The sequence below is a fragment of the Macaca thibetana genome, chromosome 5 (assembly GCF_024542745.1).
Source record: "Macaca thibetana thibetana isolate TM-01 chromosome 5, ASM2454274v1, whole genome shotgun sequence".
NCBI classification, from domain to species: domain Eukaryota; kingdom Metazoa; phylum Chordata; class Mammalia; order Primates; family Cercopithecidae; genus Macaca; species Macaca thibetana.
Genome location: NC_065582.1, coordinates 124,153,568 through 124,172,991, shown reverse-complemented (window position 1 = coordinate 124,172,991; position 19,424 = coordinate 124,153,568). Strand labels below are relative to the sequence as shown.

Sequence of the window (19,424 nt, the reverse complement as noted above, 5' to 3'; positions counted from 1 at the left end):
CAGCTCTGAGAAATAATCAGGACAGGCATTATATCTGTATTACTAATATGTTTGTGTGTGTGTGTGTACGCACTCAGAGATGCTCAGAAAGTTGAGGAAGTTCACACAGCTGACCACGATTCAGAAAGAGAAGTGATGATATTTTCCGATTCCAGATCTAGTGCTTTTCCTTCTAACATTTTAAGCTGCATAAACTAAGCTATACTTTTGACAAATACCCTAATGCAGAAACTTAAGGGATAGGGATGTGAAAAAAGAATTAGTTAACAGTGTAATCAGTAATCAAAATATTGTTGTTATTTGTATGTATTAGATTTGTTTACAATGGATTTATTTGAGATTCATTTCTTGAAGTCATAGAATGAGAAAGAAATTTTAACTTCTCTAAAATGACTATGTCCTGAAGAACTTATTAGTTATTCCCTGCATCTCTATAGTGTGTTACACTCATTGGGTTATCCATAACTTGAGATGATTTGTGTGTGCTTTCCTCCCATGGTATGAAGACTATAGCTTGGGACCTGAAGTGAGAAGTTCCCATAGCTGAGACCAGCTGTGTAAGTCCCTATAGCTGAGACTAGCTATGAAGGAGCCTTACCTAAACATGCTCCACACTAAATTCTAGGGAGAGAACAAAGTTAAGAAGAGCAGTAACCAAAATCAGTTAAATGTGGAAGTGGGTACAGGCAATGGATTTTGTACAGTTTTGGTGAGAGAACTTTATTTTAAAAAGAGGCAGTGAAAATGGAAATGAGGAGGTGGAGACAGGATATCTGATGGAGGTACATGCTGCAGGAACTGGCAATTGAGGTTAAGGTGACTCCCGTACTTGATTTAGAGTTTTAGTAACTAGAGGGTGCCAATACCATCAACATAAAAAAGAAAGTGAGGAGGAAGACATACACCCTGGAGAAGATGCTTCTTCAGTTTTAGACAGGTTGAATTTAAGATGAATTCAGGAGAGATGGATAGTGATACCAAGTAAGCAGCTGATATATAGAATTGGTGAGTGCCAGAGAGATTGTATTTCCAATTTAGACTTTGGTAGTTACTCACATAGAGGTATTAGTTGAAGCTACAGGGTTGAGTCAACTAATCAAGGGGAAAACTAAAAAGAGAAGTTTCTGTAAACAGCTTTGAGGGATGCCTAGATGGTAGGAGAAGGAAGATACTTCTGGGGAAAAAAAATGAGGATACTTTGGAGAGGTATGTAAATAATGTGTTCAATTTCATGAAAATCAAAGAAAGCATTTTAAAAAGGGCATCCTAACATCAGGTGCCTAGAGAAGACGAAGAGAAAGAGCATTGAGGCAAGGTCATTGAAGGGTTATCAAGTGTGGATCAAAGCGAAGCAAATATAGACTATGGAGAGTCATAAAGAAATGCAAATATCAAATATTTCAGTTTCCTCTTCTTCCAGGTGAGAAGAGTAAAAAAGAAAAGATTAAATTACTGGAAATCAATATCCTAGGGCATAGGCCTAAGAATCTCTCCTGTGTTCTTCGAGCATGTACCTATACAACTACACCTGATAAGCTCCTATTCCAATCTCTGCTTTTGAGCTCTCAGGTAAACCAACAATAAGTACAGATATATCAAGACATCATTTACTTCTATCTGTTCCTTCTATACTCCATTCTGTTTTTTGTTTGTTTGTTTGTTTGTTTTTTGAGACAGAGTCTCACTCTGTCACCAGGCTGGAGTGCAGTGGCACAATCTCCACCACTGCAGCCTTTGCCTCCCAGGTTCAAGCTATTCTCCTGCCTCCGCCTCCCTAGTAGCTGGGACTACAGGCATAGGCCGCCACACCCAGCTAATTTTTGTATTTTTAGTAGAGACGGGGTTTCACCATGTTGGTCAGGATGGTCTGTATCTCTTGACCTCGTGATCCACCTGCCTCAGTCTCTCAAAGTGCTGGGATTACAGGTGTGAGCCACTGCACTTGGCCTCTATTCTGGTTTTTAATCCAGCACGTGTGTTTGTGTGTCTGCACACTTGGGTGTATCTGCGTTGAGTTATTCTTGTCAAGTATTTCTAGCTTCAGGAATTAGCTAAGTTTGGTCCTTCCTTATATACAAAAACATGCAAAGCCTGTACTGTGTTATTGCAATAAATTCAGTCTCTATTTTTGTAATACTATGCGTATCTTAAGCATATGTACATGGGTTTGCAAGTTAATCGATTTTTACAAAATATATTAATACCTTAGTTCTTAACTGAATGTCTTGCTATTTTAACAAATAATTATATCATTATTTTAAAATCAGGGATTGCTAGCACATGAAATCCTGATTTTAGACATCAGTAGTATGAACTAAATGTTTTGTTATTGTTGTTGTTGTTGCCTTTATCCCTGAAACCTAGCCATGTGTCAAGCCATAGTAGAATCTCATTAAATATCTGGTAAAGGAATGAGTAAATGTGCAAGGATATCTAATTTTTGCTAGTCTTAAAATGTCTTGAGAAGTTACCAGTAATTGGACAGATGGTAATAGTTAAGCCAATAAACCATTTTCTTAAGCTGGTCAATATTATTTATTCAACAAGTATTTACTGAGCATCTACTGTATTTCCAGAGCACAGTAAGCACAAATAATGTTTCTCCTTCAGTGCTCAGAAGCAAGTACATGAAAAATTGCATCCCCCAATAGCTAGTATAATAAAGGCACTATCGAAGGATTAAACAAGATTCTTTTAGTCCTTCAGGAGTAAAGACCCCCTAGAAGAGGTGACATTTTGACTACTCTATTTTCAGAGTGCTTAGCACATCAAATAATATTGAAGTGTGAGTAAGAAATTATCAGGCAAACAGTTGGGTAGAAACAGAATATTCTAAGAAGACAGAACAACGTATTTACAGGTATAGAGATGAGAGAAATGCTTAACCAGTAAACAAAAAAAATTAAAACATTGCTTAACCACTGAGCTATTCTACAACTGTATTAGAAAAACTGTTCAGCACATTTGAATTCAGTGTGTGCGAATTACGTACTATAGAAGCATAGGTTGGAAGGACATACTTGGCCAGATGGTGAATAGCAGACTATGCCAAGAATTTGAAGATTTTTTTTTTGAGGGCAGTAGGGAGCCATGGAATATTTAGGCAGAGTAATGATGTGATTGGATTGTTATTTTTAAGCTGATTGCTTCTTATTAAACATACAGTGTATTGGAGGAGGAGCCAAGCATAGGGAATTTCTTCAAAAGATGCTCTAAAAACAGTAAGAAAATAAGAAAGTAGCAGCCTAGATTGAGAGTAGTATAGATGGATGAAAAATTCTATAGACATGGAGGATGTGGAATCAGCAGAACTTGGAGACTCATTAGATGTAAAATATGATAAAATAAGAGGATGTGAAGATGCCTCAAATGTTTCTGTCTTGGTCAAACAGGTAGGTTAGGGTGCTATTAACCAAAAGGAGAAATGCCAGAGGAGGATCACGTTTGCCATAAGAAAATTAGCCATTTTAAACATTTTCTGACGAAAAAAAAAATATTAGATACAGCATACTTTGCGATTTATCCCCTGCCTCTTTTCCATCCTCTTCTTTCATCAGTCATCTTTGAGCTTTATGCTGCAGCCATTGTGAGTTCATACTCATGCTTCTCTAAAAGATTCACACTCTCAGGACTGGTTACTTGCATATGCTGCTCTATGGTCTTGAACTTTCCCTAACTAGAGTACAACTCCCTTGTGCCCCTTTAGCACGTCATCTATACTTCTATCAGAATTTATCACATCTCATCATTATTTTTTATTTACCTTCCTCCTTCATTCCATACAGGCTCCACAGTTTCTGATTTAGTCACTTTTGAATACCCAGCACTTACAATTATTATTGGCATATAATGAGTCCTTAATGTATTTTAGAAACTTTCTAAAATAGGGATAGATGTGGACTCTTCAGTATATAGTTACTTTGACAAAAGTAATATTTGTTATAAAAACAATTAAGCATCATAGTTAAGGCCAAGATTCTGGGGCAGGACTACTTGGATGTGAATTCTAGTTCCATAATTATTAGCTTTGTGATGTTGGACATGTTACTTAACCTCTTTGTGATTTTGTTTCCTTATCTGTTAAATGGGGATAATAGCAATATCTATTTATAAGGCTTTTGTGATCATTAAGTGAGTTAGTGCATATAATGTGTAACAGCATCTCCAACTGTAGCTATAAATTTTAAAATTCGTTACTGATGGATTGTAGCCATATGGTAAGTAATAATCACAAGTGTCCCTGTCTTTCTCTCTCTCTTCTAAGATTATGTCTACCTTTCTTACAATCTGAAGGAAAATCATTTATATACTTAACAATGAATAATGCTCTCCACCACTCAGCTCTGAAAGACGTAGAATGCAGGCTACTTTAATTTAGATGAAATGGTTGTCATTACAGCGTAAACAGTATCCCATTAGTCTTCATAATAGTCTACCAGATAGCTGGCTGATAAATATTATTATATACCTATTTTCTTCTTTTAAAATATATTGTAGAAAGAGATATTTGCAGTGGACTTTCTCCTGTAATTCCAGCACTTTGGGAGGCCTGGGCGGGTGGATTACCTGAGGTCAGCCTAACCAGTATGGTGAAACTCTGTCTCTACTAAAAATACAAAAATTAACCGGGCACGGTGGCACATGTCTGTTGTCCCAGCTACTCGGGAGGCTTTGACAGGAAAATCACTTGAACCCAGGAGGTGGAGGTTGCAGTAAGCTAAAATCACACCACTGCACTCCAGCCTGGGTGACAGAGTGAGACTCCGTTTCAAAAAAAAAAAAAAAATCACAAAGCAAGATGGATAACATATCTGGGTTTATTACGAAGAAAGTGTTCTACTTCTGAATCCTTGCCTCCTTAAAGTATTTTGTTACCAATCACCAAAGATCAGTTTTTCTGGCAGACTTGAATAAGGTTTATGTCATTTTAAAAAGATATTCATTACATGTAATATGTTATTATTTGACTTACTATACTTAAAGAACATAGGGGAATTTTTGTTTAGAATTACTTACTGTGCCCACGAAGAGTTCCTAACAATATGCAAATGCAGAACTCTAACATTTTAAGTGATTTAAGAAAACAATTATCTAATATTTATCCCTTTTGTACATTTGCAACAATAAATGTTAGGTGATAAAAATAGAAAGTTAAGAAATTTTAATATAATTTTAATTAGATTATTTTAACATATTTTTAGAGAAGTGATTTATTTATAACCAACTTACATATAATTCTGTAGAAGGCCCCCCCTGACAACAATTACTAGTTATCATTTAGTAATATCCTTCTGTCTGACCGAGTGATAAATCAAGATGTTCTATTCAAATATTGGCCTCACTCTAAATTATTAACTAATGCCTTATAACTAAAAAAAAATCTTTTATTTATTTATAATTTTGGAGGCCTTATTGCTTACTAGTTCCTTTTGAGACATTTAAAGTGAAACATATGTACTAAAATTATTTTAAAATGACATATTGTTCCATTTTGATTACATTAAACAGGAAACTAAAAGATTAGTTGGTCAACCTATTTATTCTCTAAGGTGTTTTATTCTTGATAACAAAAGAATTATCAAAAGTTCTAAAGAATTACATAAATGTAAGTATTCTCAATTTGAAGAAGAAACAAAGTTGGTTTAAATATTTCTGTCTAAAAAAGATATCTATTGAGTTCATCATAAAGATAGACTTTTCAGATGGATGTTTTCAATATTAGATGATTATATTAGCATTGCAAAAAAAAGGTGGTTGCACAGCTTTTGAAGACTACCTTTTAGGAAAAATATAAAATTACTTTCTTTGGGGAATAGCAAAAGACTTTACCATACCAGACAATAAGCTACATATTATTATTGGATTGTATGAACTATTATAGCAATTTCACTTAAATCAATGAAACAATCTCTATATATGCAAATTAGTATTGACTATGAAATTGTCATCACATGATCATTTGTCTTATTAATTTATTTGCTATAATATTTAAAATTTAGAGAGCTACATCAAAAGACACTGCTCAGGTAAAGGTATTTCCTCTCAAAAAAAGAATACCTTCAGAATAATTTTATGTCCTCGAGTTTATCAATGAGAATGAAAATAAATTAGTGACTTTTTAATGCGTAATTAATATCCAACAATCAGAGTGTCAGTGGGCACAAAGTGAACTGTAATTTATTTGAGCAAAAAATAATAATTGGTGTAAAGAGCAAAAATCCATTTTAAGTACTGATTCTGGAAAAATGAAAAGGTAGTTTTGATAAAATAATGATCTCAGAAAAAAATGGAATATAAAAGAGCTAGAAAAAAAAAAAAGCTGGGCATAACCTATTTGGCCCTGTTTCCTAATGGATGCACTCTTGGTCTTGAACTTTTACTAATGCTTTTAGGTATATTCCATGAAATCATGTTTTTATTATTAAGCAAGGGTTAGAAAATTAGTGAGAGTCAACCCTTCATACCATTAGAAAGAGTATGATTTAAAGCAGTGACGTGTCTTTTTCATAATTTTTAAGAAGTAAAAGAAGAAAAGCAGAATAGAAAAGCATAGGTAGGAATGCTTTTCTCTAATCACAAAACTTCATTTTGGGAGTCTTGTAATTGCATAGTCCAAACACCCTCTCATTTAAAAAGATTATTGAGCCAAGTGCAGTGGTTCATGCCTGTAATCTCAGGTACTTGAGAGGCTGAGGCAGGAGGATCGATTGAACCCAGGAGTTGGAGACCAGCCTGGGCAACATAGTGAGACTCTCTCTCTAAATATATATATATAAAAGCTTAGCTGGGCATGATAGTGCATGCCTATAGTCCCAGCTACTGAGGAGGGAGGCTGAGCCCAGAAGTTTGAGGATGCAGTGAGCTATAATCATGCCGCTGCACTGTAGTGTGGATGACAGAGAAACACTCTGTCTCTTTAAAAAAAGATTATTAATGATGAGAATATAATAACTATTGTATGAAATACATATTTATGCATGCAAGAGAATAGGGAAACCTCCCTGGAATCAAAAACGAAGATGGTCGAAAACCACAGATGAAGCCACAGACATCTCAAGAGCCTTTGTCAATTCTAGTCTTTGTATTTTAATGACCATTGAGGACTGGCACTTTGAGGAGCACTTCCCTATACACCATTAGCACTTAGAACAGCTTCTGGCACATTAAACCTGTTCAGAAAATATTTGTTGGATGAAAAATTTGACTCAGTGCCCAGTGTAGTAACATGTAAAATTTAACAGGAGGTACTTTTACTTTATATTATCGTTTCATTATGCCTGGCAACTAAGGTTGTTAGCACTTTTTGAAGGGAATAATTTGGAAAAAACCCTCAAAAGAAATATTGCATTGAAATGATTATGAATAATTTCACTGACTGAAAGCTACTTGTTCCCAAAACTAATGACAGCATGCTCACCGTGGCAGAATTGCAATCTGCTTGCTTCAACAGTCGTACTAAAAGCTAAGAAGCTGAAGATCATCCCACCACTGTCCCCAGTTATAGGAGACTAAATTATGCAACTACTTTTTGGACTATAGTTCTACTATTTTTGCAAGAAAGCAGCTGAAAACTTGGTCTGTATTGCTAATTACATGATCAGTGGATCTGACATATTTGTTTCATTGGAACCTCTTGTGCTATTAAGGTTTTTATCACTAGGCATGTGAGGATAACGGGTCAATTCTACCATATGAATATCTAATTGTCCTTTCCAGGGAAAGGGAATTTTGAGGTTTTAAACATTATATGACTCTAATATCCCATCCTTTCTTCTTTAAAGGATGAGGGAGCTTTTGACTGACTTAGAATTCTTTAATTTTAATTAGGAAAAGTGGTAATTCCTTTTAGTACAAAGCTATTGTGGTATAAGCCACAGAAATACTGTAGTTCAATTACATTACATAAGGGAAGCAGCTCACAGCTAAGATGGTCACCAACAATTCTCTAGAATAGACTGAGGCTCTCCATGCTGCTGTGCCATTAAGCAGCATTCTCTTTAATCCTAAGGGCAAGGTATAGGATTAAAAATCAGCAGAGGGGCTCACGCCTGTAACCCCGGCACTTTGGGAGGCCAAGGTGGGCGGATCACAAGGTCAAGAGATCGAGACCACCCTGGTCAACATAGTGAAACCCCGTCTCTACCAAAAATACAAAAAAAAAAAAAAAAAAAAAAAAGCTGGGCGTGGTGGAGCACACCTGTAGAAGACCCAGCTACTCGAGAGGCAGAGGCAGGAGAATCATTTGAACCTGGGAGGCGCAGGTTGCAGTGAGCTGAGATCACACCACTGCACTCCAGCCTGGTGACAGAGCAAGACTCTATGTCAAAAAAAAAAAAAAAATCAGCTGAGACCTGCACTTCTTAAGTGTGAGTTGCACATGGTGATCTCTTTCCAAAGAGTACAGTATGCAAAGAGGAGGAGGTCAGTTTTTGGATGGAAAAACCTGACAAACATTACCTCAGCAAGGTGGCTAAGGTAAACATCAGTGGTGATCAATCAGGTTGATAGCATGGACTTTGAAATATGATGAAAATGACGTTTTTACCTTTGCAGTCTTCCCCAAAATTCAGTCTAATTATGAGAAACATCAGATAAATTCCACTAGGTGGACATTCTATAAAAGAGCTGACCAGTACTTCTCAAAACTACCTAGTTTATTCAAAAGAAGTAAAGTTGAAGAAACTGTCCACACTGAAAGAGTCAAAAGAAACAACTGAATGTAATGTAATGTCCTGGAACACTAAAAAAGCGTCAACCTAAATAACAAACAGAGAGAAAGAAAATGATGTGAAAGAAAATGATGTTTATTTCAGAATAGGACACTGAAATGGGAATATGCAAACTATAGTAAACTGTGTGTATTCAGGGAGGTAAAGAAGGAAAAAATAAGGAGAATTACTTGTTTTGAAATAATTATCTACGAATTATTTGGCTACAAATCAATAATAAGGGTGATACCAGTTAGAGGTTGGAGAAGCAGTTGCTGGGCAGATGTTGTTGCATTTGTTTGTGTAAGGGCCTTAGCACAAGGTTGTGTATTTTTCAATCTTGTGATAGTTTTTGTTATCAGATATACAAGCATGAGAACCCTCTCTTCATGGCCTTCCACAGTGCTATTTGTCAGGGTATTTTTTATTTTTTTTAAATACTAGTGACTCCATTTTTATTCTGACAACTTTTCCAAAAGATATCAGATAAAAACTAAGGAAATCTGAATAGAATGAAATTATTTTAGTCAATAATAATGTATTAATATTGGTTGATTGTTATTACAAATGTAACATACCGATATAAAATTATTAGCAATAGGGGAAACTGGATTCAGGGTGTATGGGAACTCTTTTACCCTATTCACAATATTTCCGTAAATATATAGCTGTTCTAAAAAATAAAATTTATTTTAAAAATCAGTAGAGATTTACTACTCATTGTATAAGCCAGGATTCAAACCACTTGAGATACTTCAATCAGAAGGAATTTAATATCACGAATCAGTTACACAAGTGATGGAAGAGCTAAGAAAACAGAGATGAGCTGGAAGTCACTACCACCTCTAGGACTAGAGAATCAAAGAGAGAATTTCATATTAGCAAGGTTCAGGGGCTGGCCACCCAGCAAAATCTAGAACTATAATGAGCCTGTTTAGTGAGAGCTGAGACCACAGAGGAAGGGGCAATTTCACGGGGGAACCGGAGCAATGAAGGGGATGCAGATGGTACAGGAAATGCCAAGAGTGACAGAAAGAAAAGAGAATAAATATTCTGGGTCCTTCTACCCTCTAGTCTTCCTGTGCCTTCCCCTGACTAAATCAACTAGAAGACAAGTTGGCATGTGATATGGTTTGACTGTGTCCCCTCTCAAAATATTCATCTTGAAGTGTAATCCCCACAAGCCCCTATGTGTCAAGGGCAGGACCAGGTGGAGGTAATTGGGTCATGGGGGTGGTTTCCCCCTGATTTTCTCATGATAGTGAGTAAGTCTCATGAGATTTGATGGTTTGATAAGCATCTGGCATTTCCCCAGTTTGCACTCACTCTGTCCTGCCGCACTGTGAAGAAGGTGCCTGTCTCTCCTTTGCCTTTCACCATGATTGTAAGTTTCCTGAGGCCTCTCCAGCAATGTGAAACTGATGAGTCAATTAAACTTTACTCTTTCCTTTATATATTACCCAATCTTGGATATTTCCTCATAGCAGTGTGAGAATGGACTAATACAGCATGGAAGCCTGGAAAACATAGTTATGTGATAGAGAGATTAAATGAAGAGAATGGCAAGAATGGATCTGAGAAAAAAAAAGGCACATAACAAATGCTCCAATCTTTTCTTTAACTAAATCTTTATGTATTATACTGAAAACAGGAACAATGCCTATTTAAGAAATCTATAGTCTTTGTTTCTTTTGCTTTATATGGAACGCAGAAGAAGAATATAATTATTTGCTTCTGGTATACTTTAATTGGTGTTTAGTAATTCCTTTCACTTTTACTCCCTCCCTTCTTACTTCTTACACTCATTTAAAAAAATAGTTTTCACTCTTTTATTGTCAAGATTAACATTTATCTTCATAGGCAATTTTCCATATGTTGTAACTTTTTGAATGAACTGTAAAATTATATTGAACTGTTTTTACTCAAAAGAACCTTGTCATCTCACTGTGGAAGACGAATGTCAAAAACTTTGCTCTTATGCTATTTCTTTGAAATAAGGAAAATGAGAGAAATTCTTAATAACCAAGGATAAGTCGAATAGTAATTTTACAGTATGACCAAACATATTGAGTGTCTGGAATTAAGCAGCATTTCGAAAAGGGGAGAGTGTTTCAGTGATGTTGATGGGCAAGATACTTAAGGAGGAAAAAGATTCATAATTTTTTTTTTTTTAGGATTGTGTAAAAGTCACCAGATGTTTCAGTTTTGCTGAGTTTTTAACTTTCATTAAAATTGAGGAAATGTCACTACCATCTGTGAATTCCCTAACCCAAGCTTTCAACTGACGCTGATTATGTTGTTGACATGGACTGAATGTTTGTATCACTACAAAAATTCATACGTTGAATCCCTAATCCCCAAAGTGATGGTATTTGCAGGTGAGGCTTTTGGAAGGTAATCAGTTTTAGATCAGGTAATGAGATTGGAACCCTTATGATGGAATCAATGCTCGTGTGAAAAGAGGAAGAGACATGAGAGCTCTCTCTCTCTCTCTCTCTCTCTCTCTCTAGCACTTCGCCTTGAAAGAATACAGCAAGGAGAAAGCCTACAAACAAGGAACAGGGGCCTCACCAGACCCTGAATATGCCAGCACCTTGATTTTAGACTCCTCAGCTTCCAGAATTGAAAGAAATAAAGATTTGCTATTTAATCCACCCAGTCTACGGAATTTTGTTAGAGCAGCTTGACTGAGTAAGACAGTTGTGATTCACTGTATCTAAACCAAAACAGTACTTCCTGTGATATTTGATGATGATGTTGAATTTCCAGATTTTTGTTAGAAGCTCTTAGTTGTAGTTCTCTTAACAGTAGAATTATTTTATGCCCAAGAAAATAGAAAAAGAAAGTTAATTCTAAGAGACCACAGTTAAAATCAACTTTGATGCCAAATTAAAGTTTTAGAAAATACTAAAATAGGCACAGTTTCTCTATCCAACAAGGAACTGAATGACACTGTGTATATTAGGTACGCATATATTCTTTTATTCAGAGATTATTGTGTTATGAATCCATATGCTACAAATTTTACAATATGATTTTTTTTTCCCAAGCAGGCTACAATTATGACAGTGAGAACAAGCTGCTGACTACCACACCCCACTTTCAGAACTAATTTCAGCGTACAGCAGAGATATCATCCTTATTTGGAAATATGCCACGGCAATTTTAATAACATGACTTAAAGAAAAAGGTTGTATATCTGAAAATTAAAAGAAAATAAATGTACTTCACTATCACCTCCATGACAGCAATGACCAAATTCACATGGGTAAGAGTAAGAAGGGTCCATGCCGTATAGGAGTATATGATCTGCATCAAAGCCATGAAAGCTAAAGCAGAACAAATGCCTTAAAACTGCTTGCTGGTGATGAGAGCTTTGTATCTTCCACATTAGCCATCTACAAGATTGATATATAGCCTAAAAGCTCTTCCCAATGGAAAACTTAATCTTAGTGGTTTTTTCTATGTATGTTCTCTCAAACAGCATTTAAACTACCTAACGAAAAGATTGCATATTAAAATTAAAAAAAAAAATTTAGTCAAAAATATTACACGTCCAACTAAAATAACTTGAAACTGCTTTTTATGAATATTTTGTCTTTTACTGTTGCATACAAATCTATGACTAGAATTTAGAAAATCAGACTAGAAGTAAAAATAAAATAGTAAGAGTTGTAAAGTTTATGAATTCATACTGAGTCAGATTCAGAAGAACAGAAGTAATTGAAAAACTGAGGTTGCAGCAGATACATCTAGATTATAAAATGTAAACAGTACTTGGAGAAAAGTCTTCTATTTGATCACCCTGTCAGATTTCCTACTTTAATAACAAACTGTTCTGTTTATATCTAAGGAATAGACAACAAAATCAAAAAATGACAGTTTCTGTATTACCCAGTGTCCTAGAATTTTTACTGTTGATATTTACGATAAACATCTAAGCAATGAGCTCCAACTTCAGTTGGAATAAAAGTAGGTAATATTTAAATGAATTACACTAACCTAATTTTAATTTCAAATCTATTTATTAAGCAACTTAACTGGCCTTGTGAATCACTGAATTTCTCTTCATCAAATCCAAATGAATCTTTGAATATACAAGGAAACTTTTGATTTACTTCATTCCATATATTTTTCTTTTAAAATAAGCTTTTATAACCAGTGATTTTTAATAGATGATAGTAGTTATTTGTGGTCATTCTAAAGACAACAATAACAAAGTATATTATTCTTTTATTCTTCTACAAAGTTATTATCCGCAGAAAAATGTTGATTCATTCTAGTTTATTGGCTTTTGGAAGCAGATTTTCCCTGAGGGTGATCCCTTTTTAGTCTTCTCTAAGGATAGATCTGAATTTAGATTGCGATCTTCAGAGTTCACACAGAGCCTAATAGTGTGTATTGTTGATGCTCAGTAACGACTTGCCATTATCTGGTTTCCTAATAACAAGGTGAAGCAGGGCTTGCTTTAGTTTATTGCCATGGCTCCCCAGGTTCCTGCTGTGGCTAGCTGCTTGTCCAAAATTATACAAATTTTCAAATCATAGCAAAAAAACAAAGCCAAAAAGATGCAGTAATTTACATCAAACAACCCATACAAAAAAAAAAAAAAAGCTACACAAGCTCTTGTAGAACAAATATGCCCAGAAAATGATAGCATCTGCATAGAAAAGTCCATGAATCATAAATATCTAGCTCAATGAAGTATCATGACATGAGCCCAGAGCTGTCACCTGTCAAGAAATAACGATTCAATTTTAAGTCATATCACAATAACCATAGTCAAGAACACTACTAAAATCCTGTTGTTTATAATAAGAATTTTAAGAAAATGTGTACGTAGTTTTATTTTCAAGGTACAAATAGATAAAAGCTTTACATCTGCTATGTGCATTAAAATTTTCCCATTTTTAACTGTAAAAAAAAAGAATAAAAATATAATTTTTTGACTAGGCTCAACAGCTCATGCCTGTAAGTAATCCCGGCACTTTGGGAGGCTGAGGTGGGCAGATCGCCTGAGGTCAGCAGTTCGAGGCCAGCCTGCCTAACATGGTGAAACCCTGTCTCTACTAAAAATACAAAAAATATCCAGGCAGGCACCCTCAGGAGGCTGAGGGAGGAGAATTACTTAAACCCAGGAGGCAAAGTTGCAGTGAGCTGAGATCGTGCTTCTGTACTCCAGCCTGGACAACAGAGTAAGACTCTGTTTCAAATATATATATAAATTTTAGAGCAATTATCTGTGATACATGCAGCCACTCACCTTTTGACTGTGGGTCAACAGCTGCAGAGTTGCTCAGAGGTACATCAGTCCCCATTTTTTTCTAGGCTTCCATGGTCTCCAAGCTTCTCCCTGAATATTAAGATAATTCCCTTTCACTGAAGTGATTCTATTCAACTATAAACAGCTTTATTGGTAAAAATGGAAAATTAACATTTTCTTTTCAAGACCACAGATTGTTCTGGGAAAGGGACTTGACATGTGTAACAATTCTCTTCTCTTCCAATATTTACTTCTCCAGAGAACACTGAACAATCTTTCCTTAGCAGGCTTAAAGAGCTTTTTGTACTGTTACTATCTGGTAATGCTTCCTTCTTGTGAACATATGGATCCAGTGAACTGCAAGTGGACAGAATTAATCAGCAAAGTCATATTTTCCCATTCCCTCTAGATTAATTTGTGGAAGTTTTGATAAGGGCATGGAGTAAAAGCATAGTGTGTTTCTTAGTTTTACAGCTTACATCAAGATCATTCTTTTTCATATTTGTCATTTTGTAAGATCTGTATTTGAGTATAGATGAAGCCAACCTCCTCATACTAAAAACGAGAAATGACAAGCTAAATTTTGATTCCATCATAATCAATCACCTTCTGATAACTTCAGAGGAAGAAGCAATGGCCAGGCCAGACCAGGAGACTTTATATAGAGTAACATCTTTTTCTCTGCTTCTCCTGTGACTGGGGTGGGAGATGAGCAGTTTGGAGGTGATTTCAAGTTTCTGTGAGAACTTTGAAATAGTGCTGCCATTAAAGAGAGAAATCTCACCAGAAATAAATAGTGCAGATAATATCTAAGCACTATTTATCGGATAGAAACTAAAGGGATTTGGTTAAAAAAAAAAAGTACCAATTCTAAATTTTTCTACACACCATCTTACAACATAAAAAACTTTTGTTAATTTTGGTATGGCAAAGAGTGGGGAGACATCTTGATCATCAGTGAAACAATCTTCCTTGGTCATTCCTCATGCCTCTCTTTGTCTCTTGACATGAAGGGATATTGAAGATGCTTTGTTAGAACCACCTTCACTTTCTTAAACAGATTGGCCTCTTGGGAAGGGCAGTAGGTGTTGGTTCTCACTGCTTTCTTTATATTTCTTAAAAATTGTGCTCTATCTGACCGAATGCCCCAAAGGTTTTTGCATTGTTGGGAAGTGTTTTTTACATTTAACGTTAATAACCCTAGCTACCTCCATGACAAGGATTTTCCCCTTTGTTTCCATCATTCTATGGCATTTGATGAGTTGGAGAAGAGAAGGAGTTTGGTTGATATTGTAAACCTGCTCTTAGCACTTTTGAGCAACTCTGCATGTTTTACAACTGTTTTTTTCTTTCAACTGTCTACAAGAGAAGAATAAAAAATTAAACTTAACATAACTAGATGCTAAGAAATTTCATTAGACTCATATAATTTTCTCTAATAATAAGCAGATTGATAAATTGATGGGGAGTAAAAGTTTTATATTTTACTTGTTATCATTTTACTATGCACTTATTATATTTATAACAACATCAAAATTTTTTCCTTTTAGAACTCTTTATTTATTAAAGAGTATAGTAATTAATGCTGTTTATGAATATGTATAAGATTTGGATCCACTATAAATATTGATTTATATATTCTAATAATGTGATGACCACATTGAGAATAAGTAGGAAATTGTATGAGTTTATATTAAATTTAGGATTATTTAAAATTTTCCTTTGGGGCTTAGATATGCTACATAACTGGCTCTAAATAAGTAATATCAGCAACATGGACAAAATGTTTAAAACAAACTGAGTAAAGTGTATTTTGCACAAGAAAGACAGTATAATCAGAACAAAAACCTTAAATAAGCAAAATATCTGGTTCACTTATAACACTCTTACTGAGCACCAGCTATCATCAGCCACTGTTCTAGGTGCTATTCTTGTGCCCTCTGTAGCTTACATTCTAGTAAAAAAAAAAAAAAAAGTGGGAATAGACAAGTAAAACAATATCTGGTAGTGATAGATTATATTGAAAAATAGAATAAAGAGTTTGAAAGTGATTAGTGGGAGAGATGTCTTTAGATGGATAGTTACAAAGATGTATAGGGAAGCCAATAATGTCAAAAGAAAAAGATGGGAAATAAGTTGGAAGAGACAAATCTAAACAGTGTAGGCCATTTTAGGAAGTTTGGATATTTTTTAAGTTTACTGAGACCATTGCAAAGTTTTAAGCAGGGAAGTGACCTGATATGATTTACATTTTTAAAATGTTTTTCCAGCTACTGGACAGAAAATATACAGCAGGGAGGCAAAAGTCCTGGAAAGAGCAAAGTTGGTTAGGAGGCTACTGTGATAAACCAGGTTAGATATAGATGTGATTCCACAGAGATGAAGACAAACTATGAGATCATTTATATATTTTAAAGAATGTACTGTTAAATTAGAAGTGGCTGGAGTGATGATTCAGCTCAGGGGAAGGGAGAGGGAAGTGATTAGTAGTTATGGGAAGAAAAGAACTAGGGATGACTGGTAGCTTTATAGCCTAAACCAGTGAAGGAATGAATAAAGAAAACAAAATCACAGTGAACTACAAGCAAAGTATAAGTAAACTGTGTAGAATAGACGCCTACCTCATATTACATATTACATATCCCTAAGTTTGGATTTTTCACTATTTTGCAGAATATTCTGTTTATTGTTTTATTCCGAAATATAAAAGGAAAATACAGAAAATGAAAATCATTCATAAAATATTTATGAAAATTATTAAAGAAATGAGGATAATTTAAAATAGTAATACAGCTAAAGGGTAACAATAATAGACAATGCATGCTAACTTATGGCACACTGAAGTAGATGTTCATTTTTTAAAAGATATTGACTGATACAGCAAAAATATTCAATTTAGACATACAGTGTAAATCTATCTTCAAAGAGAATTTATCAAAAAATGTTTTCCAAAACAACTGAATGTAATTGCAATAATAAAAAGATAATCACAACAATAATAGTCAATTCAAGTACCAGGTATCCAGTAATTACTATACTATAGGAATTTTGCTAAATAGTTTCAATATATTATCTCATTTGATCCTTAAAAAATCCTCTCAGAGAGGTATTATTTTCTAGACTTCGCAGTTAAAGTAATTAAAATTGAAGAGGTTAAACAATTTGTTCAGGATAACATAATTATTTAATGTCAAGGCATAGAGGTCTAAATCTCCAGAAAATACCATCAACCAGCTATTTAAGAATGGTTTAACTTGACAACTTGGTATGACTAGATGATGCCAACCTAAATAATACAGAGAAGCTTTTTAAAAGAAAATTATATTTATTCAGAAATAGGGCAATGCAATTGGAATATGTTTGTTGTAGTAAACTATGTGCATATTCAGAGAGGTAAAAAAAGACAAAGATTTTTAAAGGAAAATGAGGAGGATTACATAAATGTTTTGAGATAAATTATTCTTTGCTATGAGGACCAATTAACAAGGGTGGAACCAGTTTGAGATTAGACAGGCAGTTATTGGGCAGATGACCTTGAAGAAGTATTTTTTTGTGTTAGGTTTTGATGCCCTTTGTGCAAGGTAGTTGTTTTTGCAGTCTTTTATGATAGTTCCATTATTAGGCACACAAGCTTGAGAACCCTCCTTTTATGACCTTCTCCAGCTCTATTTTTCAGGGTTATTATCATTTTTTTAACTCAAGTGGCTCCATTTGGATTTGTACAACTTTCACATTTCCCCGTGTTAAGATCTTTCTCTAAAAGCATCAATGATCAATTTTCCTTTAGTTAAGTTTTCATAGTTCCTTCATGCTGGATGACCTTGTCCCAGGATGCTGGTCTGGTCCCACATTGACCGAAGTGATTGACAACTAGAAGTCTGTGTCAAAACCCTTTTAGCCACATTTGAGCAATAAGGAAACTTGAAGGGAGTGATCCTTAGACTAAATCTACCTGGATTTCATTATTAACTTCAATTTTATCTCTTCCACAGTCTTTTGTTATTATCTCAAAGAGCTGGGCCAGCATTATTCTGCTAGAATTTGTATTTCTGCAAAAATTTAACAAGAAACAGATACAAATTTTTTAAAGAGAAAATACAAAGTAAAATTAATAGTAATAATAATAATATGAACCTAGGCTTAAATGCAGTCAATAAAATAAATAAAATGATTATTACTTGTCAAGTAAAGAAGATAGGCATTAAGAGGAGTAAGTCTCGTTTTTATATCGATTCTTGTTCCAGTGTCTTTGGAAATGCTGTCTACAGCATGAAAATGACTTCTTGTTCTGATTTGCCCTTGGAGTATCTCTGTTTATGGCATTAAACTGTTTGGTGAATATTTGTGTGGTCTATACATCAGACATGGGATTTTTCCTTAAAATTTATCTAGTTTCACCATATAAGGCTTTCAGGAAAAAAAAAATTTCTATTTTTGGTAATTCCATGGAATCAAATTTGACTGGAGCAATCTAGAAAATTCCAGAAAAATTCAGGATGTAGTCTAATCCTAGGAGAAGGCAAGAGCTCAACATTAATGCACAGAACTATTATCTAACAACAATGATATTACAGCTTTTTTAAAGAAACATATCTATTTCTACAATGATCACTTAACAATCTCACATTTAGAAGCCTCTTGAAGCTGGGGAGACAAACCAGTGCAGACTTTAGGTTTCATTTAGAGTCTTAGGGTTCCTCGACCTGTGAGGAAATTATGTGACGTTAGAGACCCTTCAAATCAGACATTTTATGCATATTCTCAAAAATGATATGTCAGTCAAAGCCTTGGTAATATAACCAATTGTTAGAATGACATCCTGCTATAGAGATCAAGTTTTTATTGAACTTATGCAAATAATAATATTGCAATAAAAAACAAGAATAGTCATGCTTAATTTCCAAATTTTTGAGGGATTAAGTATAGAGAAAAAGCAAATGCTTCCACCTTTGTTTACAAAACCTTACTTTACCAAATTGTTTTAAACTATAGACAGCTTAAGGAAAAAAATTCCTCAAATCTAGAAAATAAAACATTTAGGTTGATAATCAATACTATATCAAATAAGTCATAAAAACATTATGTTCAAATTTCATGAGCCAATCAATTTCTTTGTTAAAATTCTGAAAAAAGAATTCACTTAGTCTATTGATCTTATTAGAGCCCTGTATTTAACAGTACTTGCTAGAGTCTTTTTTACGAGTCTGATTGCAGATGACTTTGGAGAAAAATTAAATTGTGGATGACAGAGACTAAGAATAACCATGGCTAAATATCTGATTAAAGTTCACCATAACCAGAAATTGACAATAAAATTTGGTTATTTTTGCAGCGTACAATATAACAATCAGAATTATACCTGACAAATTAATTTATAAGACTTTTATGTAATTTTGAAATATAAATATTAGTAACATACCCATAAATGGAACTGAAGGAAGACCTCCCATCAC

The 19,424-nt window shown here is 34.5% G+C and overlaps 1 protein-coding gene across 1 annotated transcript in view; it reads right to left on the bottom strand.

Moving 5' to 3' along the window:
- Positions 1 to 14,095, bottom strand: part of NPFFR2 (neuropeptide FF receptor 2) — a 123,320-nt gene extending 109,225 nt beyond the window's left edge. Inside the window, exon 1 of the mRNA XM_050792452.1 lies at positions 13,972 to 14,095. The gene's annotated coding sequence lies outside the window, so the exon portion shown is untranslated. The remainder of the gene's footprint in view (positions 1 to 13,971) is intronic.
- Positions 14,096 to 19,424: the final 5,329 nt, after the last annotated feature.